Source organism: Ruditapes philippinarum, unplaced genomic scaffold (genome assembly GCF_026571515.1).
Source record: "Ruditapes philippinarum isolate M1 unplaced genomic scaffold, ASM2657151v2 ctg2575_1_1_1_1, whole genome shotgun sequence".
In the NCBI taxonomy this organism is placed as follows: Eukaryota; Metazoa; Mollusca; class Bivalvia; order Venerida; family Veneridae; genus Ruditapes; species Ruditapes philippinarum.
The window spans coordinates 130712-145562 of NW_026859698.1; positions in this window are offsets into that span (position 1 = coordinate 130712).

Consider the following 14851-nt stretch of genomic DNA (forward strand, 5'->3'; position numbering starts at 1 on the left):
CAAAAATTTTATTAAATAATGCATAGAAAATATTATTCAAGGTGTGTTTACCTGTAATAAAAAATTCGTTTAGTAAACAGTCCGGACCGCCTGATCTATTATTCTTCAGTTGTCCTATAGCGAGATTTATTTCATGAACAGATATTCGTTCATTTAATTCCCTGAACATAATTTTGAATTCATCATTTTCATACTTATCTATAAAATGTAAAACATCTTCATCGGGTGCAAAAAATCGATCATTTGGATTATTGACAGCTTTAAAATATTTTTCAAATGTTGACATAGATATGTTAGGATGTTTTATGCCAGACGTTTCTTTAAGCATATTCCAATATAATCTAGCGTTTTCATGCCTACTACCTATTAATTTTTCAGTCTTTTCTTTATCATAATTATATCTACACTTACGCAGTAAAGACTTATATTCTGACCTTGCTTTTACCATATTGACCCTATTTGCCTCATTCTGGCATTTTCGATAAACATCAAGATATTTTAAAAATATACATTTCTTTTCATAACAATATTCATTAAACCAGGGTTGTGAAGTTTCGCACTTTTTATCATTATTACTTTCAAAATTAGATCTCTTTACACAAGGCGATGCAATTTTACCGAACACATTTTCTAAATCAATAATGCACATAAACACATAATTCACATAATGCATAATTCGTATAATTCACCCTATCCGAATTAATCTTGATTCACAATATGGCCTTCAATTAAACAAAATAATGAAATCCACAAATATTTACACACATATAAAAATAAAACTACAAACATTAAAGAAAGTACACCCTAACCTCCACTTTGAAGAGTATTCAAATAGACTAGAATCACTGTAAAGTGTATTGAAACTGAGGGGCGTGGGTTCAAACCCCATCATAATGCTTGTTTAATTTGTTACCTAAATGTCAATATTTGTTTTTTTTTACAATTAGCAATATGAAAACATTTTTCAAAATGATGATATTATAGATTATTTAGAGTTTCCTCATTTCTGAAAAAAGGCCCTTCTAATGGCAAAGTTTAAGTTCAGAAAAATGCCCATAACTCATAAACCACAAGATAAATTCTGTTTAAATTTTGCATACAGGTGACATTTAAGGCATATAACTGTCCTATGTTGTAAATTTTAAAGTTCCTTATAGTGTCCATTAGGGGTGTACTACCTTAAATCGACAGACACGTGTATTCATCAGATTCATTAAAAAAATTAATGAAGAAAATATTTTTTCATATTTCTTTTTAAAGCATATTAAGACGAAGATCTTTTAATATCTAAATGTAAATTATTCCATACTTGCTTTATTCCTAAAAGTGTTTAACATATTTTGTATTAGATCTTACATGTATTATGCTTCTATTAGTAGTTGATCTTAAGTGTATATATAAAAATGTTTCATTAATCGAGAACACTAGCATAGTTGAAATGTAGAAAGGAGTCAAACCTTACAAGTATTGATTTAAGGTAGTCTAACTGTACTGCTTTCCCGCCAAAAAAGTTTCTAACGTCGGCCAATATCGTAATAACTAATAAATCGTTCATTTCCGGAACGTTATTTTTCACAATCGTAGGTATTCAATAAACTTTAACCGTTTATAACCGGAATTATGAACAAACGTTAAAATGAGTGATCGTAAATAATTCAATGCCAAATATTTCGGGGGGAAAAAAACGTTCCGGAAATAAACGATTTGCTACGATATTGGACGATGTTAGCCATTTTTGGCTGTAAATTAACGGAAATGTAAGGAAAAAATTGGTATTAAAAATTATCTTATTTATACCTTCAGCCTTGTGGAGATGGTGGTAAGTGTGTGTGCCCGAACCTGAATAGAATCACCGAACTTAATCCTAGTGAAATAAGGGTGTGCTCGGACGGCACAAAATTCGTCTGCAAAAGTAAGCAATTACTCATGTCCATATACAACATGTATTGCTACTAGAGGTTATAATAATAATTCAAGTAACCCAGAAAAAGAGGTTACCACCATGTTTGAATGCATGCTACATGTGGATTCATAACAGCAACACACGTCTTGCTCGGGTCTAAAGAACTTTTTGTTATTCTTATATCATTTTGAGTCGCATGGAGTCGAGATCGCACGAACAGCCAAACAATCGGCGCTTTAATCATTTAAGCGTTTGTGTGACCAAGAACAGAATACTTATTGCAGCTTAAATATAGACCCTTTCATTTAAGCGATTAGCATCGAGGAAGAGTTACTTTCCTTACCGGATGTGACGTAAATGGGGGATTCTACTATACAAACCGCGTAGAATGTTAGCTAATTGAACGTTAAATGCGTAAATACTGATCGTTCAATTACAATTATAACATGAAAATTTGACTTATGCATACCATATTACTTTGAACATACTTGAGTTTTCATTGCTCACATACATATTTATCGAGGCCCACTCGCATCAATTTTACGCACTACAGCTGTAAATAAGCATACAGGCATGGCAGAAGTTCAGTATTTGTATTCGTTTCTTTAAATGCTAATAAGTATGCAAAACAAAACGCCTCCCATAATTGAATTTTTGACAAAGTTGTATTTGACATATAATAGTATTTTTTGCCATTGTTGTATTTTTGACATAAAACACCGCTGTATTAAGCCTCTTATTTGCAGTCATGATTTTAGTTAAACAAAACGTTGTTTTTTATTGGTCGGCTAATACCCTATATTCCGTAAGGCTTATAATAGATTTTTCTAATAATCCAGTATATTTCAAGCATAGTGCTAGAAGAACATATGTTACACCTACGTGACACACTATTGTTTGTACATGAAAATAGGTATATATAGAATGTATATGTTCATTTTTCATATCTTCCTGCCATCTTATGAAAACTCAATTTAAAAAACCAATTGACGGTCAATTTAAAGCTGTACTTTACTAAGAATTTGGTTTGAAGATAGAAAAAATTGTGTTCTTATATCACGAAATCAATCCATCATATCAAGCACTTTTTATACTTTTCACTCTGTCGTTTTTCCCAATCTACGGCCTTTTCTTGTAGAGAGTAGATATGTGAAATCTAAGTTGATTCAGAATTTATGTGGAATTAGTAGCCGGTTTCTTGTGGAGAAATTGGGTAAACATTGTTATCGGAAAGCCGTAAGACTCTTTTATGAGGTGGACTCACCGCCGAAATATGACAAACATTTGTTAGAAAAGGCGTACAATCAATCAAACAATCACAAAAATGAAGCATTATATTTGCCTTGGATTTTAAATTTAATTTTATAAAGTTTGACTTGTACCACGTGTCTGGTTACGTGTATGGTTTCTCTAACTGTTTACCCAACAAAATATAATCCTGTATTGTTTACGCATGTCATAAAATAACGTGTTAGTTTAAACATCTAAAATAGGTGATGCATACATAAAAGTTAAGGAAACAGGAATAAAACATTTAAAAATATTTTACAGATGATCTATCTAGGTGCTTTCGTAATATTTCTTAATATGAAATTGTAGTTTTTAAGAAGAAGATATTTTTAAGTTAATTCTAAAACACACACACGCACGCACGCACGCACGCACGCACGCACACATACATACATACATACATACATACATACATACTGTTTAAAAAATTTCGCACAATTTTGTAGCCGGAAGTTCTTATTTTATTCATCATTAATCTCAAATATGCATTCATGATAATGATTTAAGGTAACTAAGGTTGGAACCTCTTTATCATCAGTTACACTACTATAAATTTTAAAGACTTCCCAGTATGTCTCTTATTTGACTTTCAAGCTGTGAAAATAATCACTGCTTTCATTACTTTTGTTTTTACTCAAACAAGCCACTGTATTTACAGTGAACTGTGATAACTTATGTTTATAATTTGTATCTGAAATGCCAAAGTTTTTTATAATAGAAATAAATTATTAACACATTGTCTTCCTTTTTTAAACACTTAAAATAATTGTTGGCGTACAATATAAAGCATTTGTTCGTCCGTCATATTTGCAATTTTTGTCTGAACTGTATCTTTTGAACTGATTGAAAGAAATGTAAGATTTATAACAACTCTCCCTACTTAAACGGGCATTAACGTTTGTTTATAAAATGTATACAGTTTTTATTGAAATAAGCATATATCTTAAGGCATGCTGCTTTAAAGCAATTTACTTTTACACACAATCAGTCCAGATCACGGACTGACTTATTTCTTACTTCAACATTCTTTTAGACAGCTGTCCACGGTAGATTGCTCTTGATTGTGTATACATGCCACTCCCGTATATTTTCAGGAATCTATAAATCAGATAAAAATAAATGAGGCTTTATGGGGGTACGATATGCATTTGATATAAATTTTTGGGCTCTGGAAATAAAAAGGAAGGTTTATTGATTGGAATAACCAATGATAACTCTTATAACGTTACGTCACGTGGTTCAAACGATGCATGAATGCCCATTGGTTATCGTTTTAAGGTATGAAATAAAATATATCTTTATGTATATAAATGTTACACAGTTGATAAATCATTTTATCCACACGCAGTTGATGATTTCAAGCCTTATATAAAACGGCTCGTAACATTTTCAAGCAAAACATAACAAAGGCAGTTTGCGTACAATATCTAATACACTAAAATGACTACATAGATTCTTAGCAATATACGTGATATAACTACAGTTTGTTTTGTATATATATTCTTAGGTCGTATAAGCATGGTAACCTAAAAACTCTTGATTGTATTTTTATCGCATCAATTCCTGTATTGTATAGATATATGTATATATAAAATTAATTTTACGGTCAGATTTCCCGTTGAATATTTATTGTTGATACCAATGCAAATTTTCCAATTTGATCAATTGAAGAGAATTTTAAAGGCCCATTAGGCCTCCGAAATGCTATGATTTTTATTTCTGATAAACTTTTTATTTTAGGATATTTGTTTTACATTTTCAAAATATTTACTAAATGGCTATGTAGAAGAACGATCTTTTGATTCAATTGCTCTTTGACAATGTGTACAATTATAGTGAATATTTGAGTATTATTTATGGAAGTCATAATACTACTTTGTTTACATTTTACTATATTTTAGGCATATTACTGCACGTTAAGCGCTACTTTCTTTAGTTTCTTAACATCTAACATGTTTAAATCTTCTAAGATGTTTAAATCAATTATCGAAACATTATGAAACACTATATAATCTTTAATTACACATTTTGTTTTATTTCTGAGGCATAGGTTACCTTTAAACTAAACAGGTCAATAGAGGGTCACGTGACAGTTGCTAGTGAAATACACGTTAAATTGCTCTGTAGAATTTTGCGTTTTTTAGTGGAAATAACTCATATTTCAAATAACTTTTGGTGAAAAAACAGTGTCAGAGTTAATTCACGGATTTTATAGGGTGAAATAATGGCTTTTAATTTGGAATTTGGACAAAATTTAAGCGGCAAATCTTCACAGGTAAAATAAGGTGTACCAGGTGAGTCAACACAAGATGGCGGATCTCGTGCACGGACAGATTGGTCAGTGGTCAAGCGTAAAAGAAGATCTACAGGAGGTTCGTACGCAGACATTTATGCTAATAGCGATATGAAAAATGAAAAAAACTAAATGCGTATCTAGAAATGAATTTGTGAAAATGGACACTGATCAGAAGCTTAATGCCTTGTATGACATGATAGCTAATAGTAGTGGGTTGACACAACGTCTGCAAGCCGTCAAAACAAAACTTGACAATATAGAAGTAGAACATGATAAAACTAAATATAACCTAAAAACCCTGCAATACAAGAGTATAGACCAAGAGGCTAGAAGCCGTAGAAACAATCTCATATTCAGAGGCATTAAAGAGCTGTATGTGAATGAGAACTGCGAAGATACGCTTGCTGACTTCCTTGAGCAGTATCTAGATATTGATACCACTAGCATCTGTGTAGAAGACTGCCATCGAATTGGAGCATCACGTGGTAAGACCAGACCAATTATTTGTACTTTCTCACAGAGGAAAGATGTTAAATATATCCTCTCAAAAGCCAACCTTTTGAAAAAAAACTAATTATGGAATAAATAGAGATCACCCCTAGGAAATAGTAGCTGCAAGAACTAAAATTTTGCCAGAGTACAAAAAGCAACGCAGTATCTATAGTAAAAAGGGTCAATTATTTATAGGTTATCCCGCAAAGCTAATAGTAAACATAAAGGTCATCCAGGAAGAATTCCCTGATTGGAAGGAAACCATACAAAGGCCAAGAACCATAAATAACGCACATATGACAAATAACATTAATAAACAAAGTGAATATGCACATACACAGGTATCATCGAACAGCAAACAGAGGTCAATGTTGACAGTGATACTGTTGTCGAAATTGAATCAGAAAATTCAGACCATAGTCACAGTGATTCTGAGAGCACCAATAGTATCAACGATGTTTACTCTCAGGAAATGCAGAAAATGCAACACAGACTATCGCAAAAAGTACCAATGCACCTATAAACTTAAGCGATAAATTCGCAATGTTATACGAGGAAGGAGAATCCTCTACCGATGAGCGCACATTAAAGTTACATTAAATACATATGTCAAAATATTTTGCCGTCGGCCTAATAACCAAGCATTCTACTGTTTTATTAACCTTATTAACAGTATTGTTGTAAATCTCATCAAATATTGTTCATAAATTAAGATTTTAAACGGAAAACCCCACGGTAACACTAAAGTTCGTATACGAATTTTAACATGCAAATGAAGACTATAATCAGTTCATGTATGTGCTACGTCACAGTGTTATAGTTGCTATACAGAACACAGCAAATACGAGATTTTCATGTGCATACACACTTTAACCGTTTTAGCTTCACGGTGCACTTGGCATAGCGTTCAGAAAAGAGTAATCATCTCGTAAAAATATTAAATTTGTATAAAAACAACCGTTACAAAGCGTAAATATACCGTTATATTAGGACTGCTACTTATAACCATGTTTGTTGATTTAATATTGATGTACGGATGACCCGAAGGCGGAGTTTCTCATGCAAATTCCGATTTCGCCACAATGAGGTCGCAGATGTTTATGCTTATAAAACTCATTTTGGTTGCCTTGACACCATAATAAGATCTGGAGTCGATATGAAACCAAATTTACTAATGAAATGTCGCTATTTCTGTTTTTAAGAAATTCATTTAATGTAGCTTTAAGTAAAAACACCTGCTGATGACTCTTCAGGCCATGGGAAAACAACAGGAAAACCCCATACAACATCAAAATCTAATGTCAGTGGTTCTTGCTAGGAAATCAGGGGGTTATCGAGAACTATAATCATAAATAATAGTGTAAGTTCTATTGCGACAAGTTCTAGTAATATACATTGCAACCTCTCATGTAGAAACTATTCATATACTACTGTAGCTAGTGATAACTCTGAAACAGACTATAGCGATTGTACAATTCCCACGCTTATGTAAACTATGGAAGGGTATTAATGCCAAAATTAAATCTTGATTTCTTACGTTACATCGTGCTTTCAACTTTTACATATTGCATTCTGACTTGTACATCTTGCATTCTGACTTGTACATCTTGCATTCTGACTTGTAAATCTTGCATTCTGACTTTTACATGTTGCTTTCTTACATGCACATTATGCTTTCTACTGTGTGCGTCTTGCTTATTTGTATGTTGATATCGTTATTTAACGATCAATTATTATTCATTTGTTAATCTGGTATATTAATTTAATATTATTAGTGATATAATTATAGGTATTGTTTATATACCACCACTTCATTCTAGATTTTATAAGTTAGATGAGTTGGAACTTTTTGAAAATGACCTCGCTTCACTTAATAGTTTATATGAGTACATATTTATTTTAGGTGATTATAATGCTTTAACTTCATATATGGCAGATTATACTGAAAATGATGATTTTTTGACTGATTTTTTTAATCTTGACCAAGATACTGTAGCAAATTTTGATCAGGTCTCGCAAATGGAATCTCTTGGCATACCAGTTAATAGAAATTCACAGGATAGAAAAAAGAATAACACTGGTTTTCTGTTAATTGCTGAAAAACCTAAACTTAATCATTGTCAATGGACGCTTTCCCACTGACAGTATGAGAAAAATGACTTTTAGAAAATCTCTGTTTTTGATTATTTAATTTGTTCATTGCAAAGTTATAACTTACTTAATAATTTTGAAATTAGAGAGGTAGATTATCTTCTGTCAGATGGTCATTCCATTGTAGAATTTTATTTGAAAATAGGGAACTTACAACAAAAAGGTTCCAGTGCAAAAATATTTATTAATAAAAACCAATATTGGAAAACAACAAAAGTAGCATATTTGAAAATAACACAGATACTGAAACGAAACTATTCACACTATTATAAATGACATAGAACAAAATAAGGATACTTTAAGTCAAATTCAAATTGACAATATTTTCTCAAACATGGCTGAAATCTATCTAGAGAGTGCCCAACTTAGCTTTATAAGTAAAAATAGTATAAATAAAACTAATTACAAGCCCTGGTATGGCAGTGACTGTAAAAAGGCAAAAAAAGTCTTTTACAAAAGCAAGAAAAAATATTGTAAAAATCCTACAGAATACAATAGAACAACCTATATTTCCTTATGTAAGCAGTATAAGAAAACAATGAATAAATATATTAATAAATATAACAAAACTAATAAATTTCGAAAACTTGAAAAAAATCAACCTAATGAGAACTGGAAACTATTAAATAAATTAGGAAAAAAAAAACAACACAGGAGCAACGTACAAAGGTGTCTTTAAAGATATAAATAATAATCCAGAGCATGCTCAAAATGATTCAGATATATATGAAAACATAGATTTGACAAATAATAATCACATATTAAATACTACAATACTCAACATTTGACTCACTTCTCTAAATGAAATACTGAGATATCACAAAAGGAAAAAATATTGTATCTTCATTGATATTGCACAGGCGTTTGATTATTTATGGCGTGTAGGACTCTGGCAAAAAATTCTTGAATATAATATAAATGGCAAGTTCTTTCGACTGATTAAAAATTTGTATACAAAATGTAAAATCGTGCATCTCCCTAAATAGTGAAAACAGTAATTTCTTTTCATGTAATTGTGGGGTCCATCAAGGGGAAATCTTTCACCGGTTTTATTCAGCCTGTTTTTTAATGATTTAGAACAATTTTTGGCAGAAAAAGGTCACAAGGAGTGAAATTCATTGATATAGAACCAAACATAGATACTTGTTAAAAAATATTAATACTTTTATATGCAGATGACACAATCTGTCCCCACTGTTATATCAAGATGTTTTTATCAATTTAAATAGAAATATGTGAAAAAAGTTTATCCCTAAAGGATTATCTTTCTTCAACACATACGTTCATTTGCAATTAAAAGCAGTCAATCGCCTTGATATAAACAATTTGAATAGATCAGAAACTACCCCCCCCCCGCCCCCCCCCCCCCCCCCCAAAAAAAAAAAAAAAAAAAACAACAACAAAACAACAAAAACAACAACAACAACAACAACAACAAAAAACAACAACAACAAAAAACAAAAACAAAACAACAAAAAATCAAGACAAAAACATCGAAATCGCTTTTGTGAATAAATCAAAGGCAATTAGAGTCTGAAACAGTGGCAATCAGTTTTACAACTAATAGTATTGTAAAGCATTCAAGGCTATCTTGTTTGTTCTCTTCCTGTATAGGATATGTAGGGTAAAACGTTATTAAATTCATTTTTTAACATACTGTGATTTTTATTATGTATTATTAACACGATTAACTTTATCTGAGGCACATAATGCCTCAGAAACAATTTTATTTTATTTTTTAGAAAGGGAAAACATGAATTTTATAATGTTTAATAGAGAATATTAGCAATTAATGTGAAATAATTTGTCATAAAAGTAGCAAAATGTAAACAAAGTAGAATTTTGACTTCCATAAAAAATAACAATTTACTCTTTCTGAACTTACTGCCAACAAAAACGGTTCAGGTAAAAATCCTAATGTGTAACTTTTGGGATATTATTATAAAAGAGCACCGACATTAAAAGGCTTTTGTAAAATAAAAATAAAAGGCATAATGGGCCTTTCACGAATGTCCATAAACGAACATTTTTCACTTAAATTGAAACAAGAATTATAAGTAAAACAACATATCTAGCAAGAAAAAAGCGTATTCACCCCACTTAAAGATACCATGACGAATATTTATTTAAACAACAATATTTATAATCTAAAAATATAAAGTTAAACTTGTTTATAATAAACTATGGCACACAAAAGATGAAACAACAGTAAAAGTGTTTTATCCACAAACATCAAAAATATGATTTGACACTGAATAAAATATTAGTTGAACCATATCTTGATAATACCTTAAATGTATTTAGATAAAGATGTTGACAATAAAAAATCACTACATGTATATAAGAAATAAGCAATATGTTAATAAAAATCTGCATTTTGTATTGTAAATTTTTGTGTACCACACATAATCCTTTTCACATTTCGAGACAATTTCCAAATTATCTGATATTTTCCTCTATAAAGCTATTTCTTTGTCACCTATCGAATTTTCCTTTGTAAATAATAAACAACATTGATACTGTGATGACAACAGTTTACATAATAAGTTTAATAATATAAATAAAATAACAAATGATTGAATTTTTACAACACCTGCGACACAGTTATTGGAAAACACTAATTATAAATTGACAACATCATCGACAAAATAAAAACATTTAATGAATATTTTTTTAACAGCGGTAACGTATCCCATGTTCAACATTATTGGTTCTTATACTAAAAATCCGCATTTTGTATTGTAAATTTGTGTGTACCACACATAATCTTTTTTACATTTCGAAATAAATTTTCGAAGAAAGTTTCCAAATTATCGGATATTTTCCTCTATAGAGCTTTTTCTTTGTCAGGTAACGAACTCACCTCTTTGAAATTACAAACTAACTTGCACTGGTTTCACAAGGGATGCATTGATATCAAACGAGTAGGACTCGAACCAATGTTGCCAGGATTGTAATCTTTACCACAATAACTAACACCCTCCTCTCTGACAAATAATTCATATATAACAACAGATACAACACTAATAAGAACATGTAAAACAATGATTTGATACAATTGCACCTTCTCGGCTCTTTCAAACTTCGGATAATAACCTCGAAAAGAATATGAGAATACACAGCACTATCACAAAAACAACATTGATACTATGATGACAACATTTTACATATTAATAAGTTTAATAAAATAACAAATATTAATAAAATAACAAATGATTGCAATTTTTACAACATCACTCACACAGTTATTGAAAACACTGATTAAAAATTGACAACATCATCTTCAAAATAAAAAATGACTTTATTTTTTTAACAGCGGTAACGTATCCAATGTTCAACATTATTGATTCTTAAACTAAACATCCGCATTTTGTATTTTAAATTTTTGTGTACCACACATAATCCTTTTCACATTTCAAAATAAGTTGCCGAAGAAAGTTTCCAAATTATCGGATATTTTCCTCTAAAGAGCTCTTTCGGTGTCAGCTATCAAATTCTTCTCATTGAACTAACTAACCTGTACTGGTTTCACAAGGGGTAAATTCATAATACCCGAGCAGGACTCGAAATAATGTTGTCAGGAATTTGAGGCAAAACTTATCTACGATAACTACGACTCCACCTCTCACAAATTTTTCATATACAATAACAGATACAACACTAATCGATGATTTTACACGATCACACCTTCTCGACCCTTTCCGTCAAACTTCGGATAATAATCTCGAAAACAATAGTAAGAATACACAGAAATTTAACAATAAACAACCATAATACTATGATAACAACATTATACATTATTAGGTTAATAATATTAATATAGTAACAAATATTAACAAAATAACAAATGATTGAATTTTTACACCATCAATCACAAAAATATTGGAAAAAATTGATTATAAATTGACAACATCATCGACAAAATAAAACATTTAATGAATATATTTTTTAACAGCGGTAACGTATCCCATGGTTAACATTGATTCTTATACGATTTTATGAATATTGAATAAGTAAAATACCATTAAAATTGACAAAATAGCAACCACAATAGCAGAACAAACGTATTTAATTTAAAAACATGAAAACAAAAATGATTTGTCACAATCGCAACTTCTCTGCCCTTTCTGACGGACTTCGAACACAATAGTAAGAATACACAGAACGGATAAGGTATGTTGGTCTGTCTAACCTACGCTAAGTAAATAGGAATTTAATGCCAAGAGTTGTTGACTTATTTTTTCCCAAATAAATCGAGTACAAATCAACATTAATAAAGTAAATTCATAGATATAAAAGAGGACAGTACATTTTTCATATACTTATTATGGTGGTTGTAGAAACTTGTTGACATAAATTTGGGGTTGATTTTCAGTTGGCATTTTTAAATTGATAATGGCTGGAAGACATATTTTAAATCATTATTTTACCTTAATTTACTTCTATATATTTCTTTGGATGTAAGCTACAAATATTTGTAACATTTTATCAAAGACTGCGCCCTCTGATCTTTATTATATCTAAAACCACGTGGAAGAACTATATTTGTGAAATTTCAATCCGTATTAAGTCTGAGATTATTTTAGATAAAGGCCGAGTTGTTCCGATTGTAATTTGACACAGTATGATATTTTTATGACATGATGACGGTTCAATTAACTTCTATGTACAAAGATATCTAAAACAAAAACAATACGTCACTTGAAATTTAAAATATATATTCACATAAAAAGTAAAAAAGTAATTTCAATTTCCTATTCACGTCATCCCGTACGAATGAAATGTCTCTACTGTTGACAGTGTAGAAGCAGTATGTTGCTCCAACACTTATTTCTGTATTACTGAGTACATATGCATCTTAACAGAGACAACTTCCATATATTGAATACCACTCTTTACTTTAAACCCTTTTCACATTTTAAGATAAGTTTTCGCAGAATGCTACCAAATTGGCGAATATTTTCCTGTAGAGCTCTTTCATCAGCAGCTAAAGACGCTTTGGAATCGATCACAACAATTGGTTTGTTAACCTGTTGACAAAATATAAAATTGTAACTAATTAGGGCTGATGACGCTGTGCATTAAAGTAAAAAATATTAAAAGAAAACGGGAGGAAGACCAGATATATACAACCAATGGTAATATTATTATTTTTCTTCATTATAAGCATATTTGCGCAATAATTGATACGCTTCTACAAAAACATATAATTATGAACAGCTTCATAAAAACATTAAGGGTTTCTGGGTAAAAGATTGAAATATCATCATTTTGACGTATATAAGATAAACTCCAAGAGATGTTTTAATATCAATAATGATTTTTCTTTTTTAATTTCTGATAATTTCAACAATTTGACTTTACACCAAGCAATAATTTCAACAATGCATGTGAACATGTAGGGACTAAATGTTTTGATTAATCACGTAATTATCAATGACAATACATATATAACTGAGTTTTATTGTATACAATTTGAACAGCTAATGAGTGCTGTAGACAATATCAATGGTTTTCCCGGTGTTATGCGATTAGATGACTTTTTTCAATCAAACGTTACTAAATATTTATTGACAAATAACTTAAAACTAGAATTCTAGTATATAATATACAATATATCAACTTACAAAACATAAATCTATATTGTTGTCCTCTATGTTTTATTATCATTGTTATTGTTTGTTTTTAGTCAATATCTAATCACAGTGACCTATATTTCATCTATATGTTTGGATATTGGATTTGCTCATGTTTTTGTAAATCATAAAGTATGTTGTATCGTAAAAATAAATTGACATTGAAATTGCTTACAAAATTGTGTTACAGTAAGTACCTTTGTTTTATACACTTGAATGTAAATGTTTTCCTCACATATCTGATCTATAGCAATATAATGTTCATGCAAAAGACGTAGATAATCGGCAAGTTCTTTGCACAGAGCCGCAACAACATTGACTGACAAGCAACTGTCGTCATTAAGAATTTCTTGAATACTGAGTTTCGTCCCAGCTGGTACAAGTTCACTTATCATCCGCACAGATCTGCTAAATTGCTGGTATTCCAAAATGGCGGTACCAATTTCTAAAAAAAAGTACTCGTTCAATTGAGCTATACATTATTGTAAATTATTTATGCCGGAAACTGCCGTTATTATATAAGTATACAACCATTATATTTTAATTGGTTATCTGCATTTCTAACACCTTGAACAACAGTCTATGCAGTGCTACGTTTATCATATTGACATCGTTCGAATATTTGTAAACTTGAAAGATACTCCACACAGGTTGTTTGACATTCCGGAATTGGAAATTATTGTTCGAAATTAATGTTCCATTTGATGCAGGTCGAGAACATTATCTTGTGCACAAAATTTAGATCGTTCACATACTCCATCGTTTTAGAATTATTTTTCTGTGCATAAAATAATCAACATTTGGAAAGCGATGCAACGAATTTCGCTCAAATCGGTTTAAAATAGAAACTGATTTTCAAATTTATCTGAACATATTTCTCAATCATCGTTTGTGTATCTTTCTGTTTAATGTACTCCTGCTGAATTATGTAGGAAATTGAACTGTTATGTTATAGGCTTTAAACGTCGCGTTTATAAATATCTGGATAAGCTACGAAATGGTAGTCAACGACTTATTTAGTTGGACGCTGATAAGAAATTATTGTTACGTCACAAACAATTACAGTTCTACATCTTTCGTCTC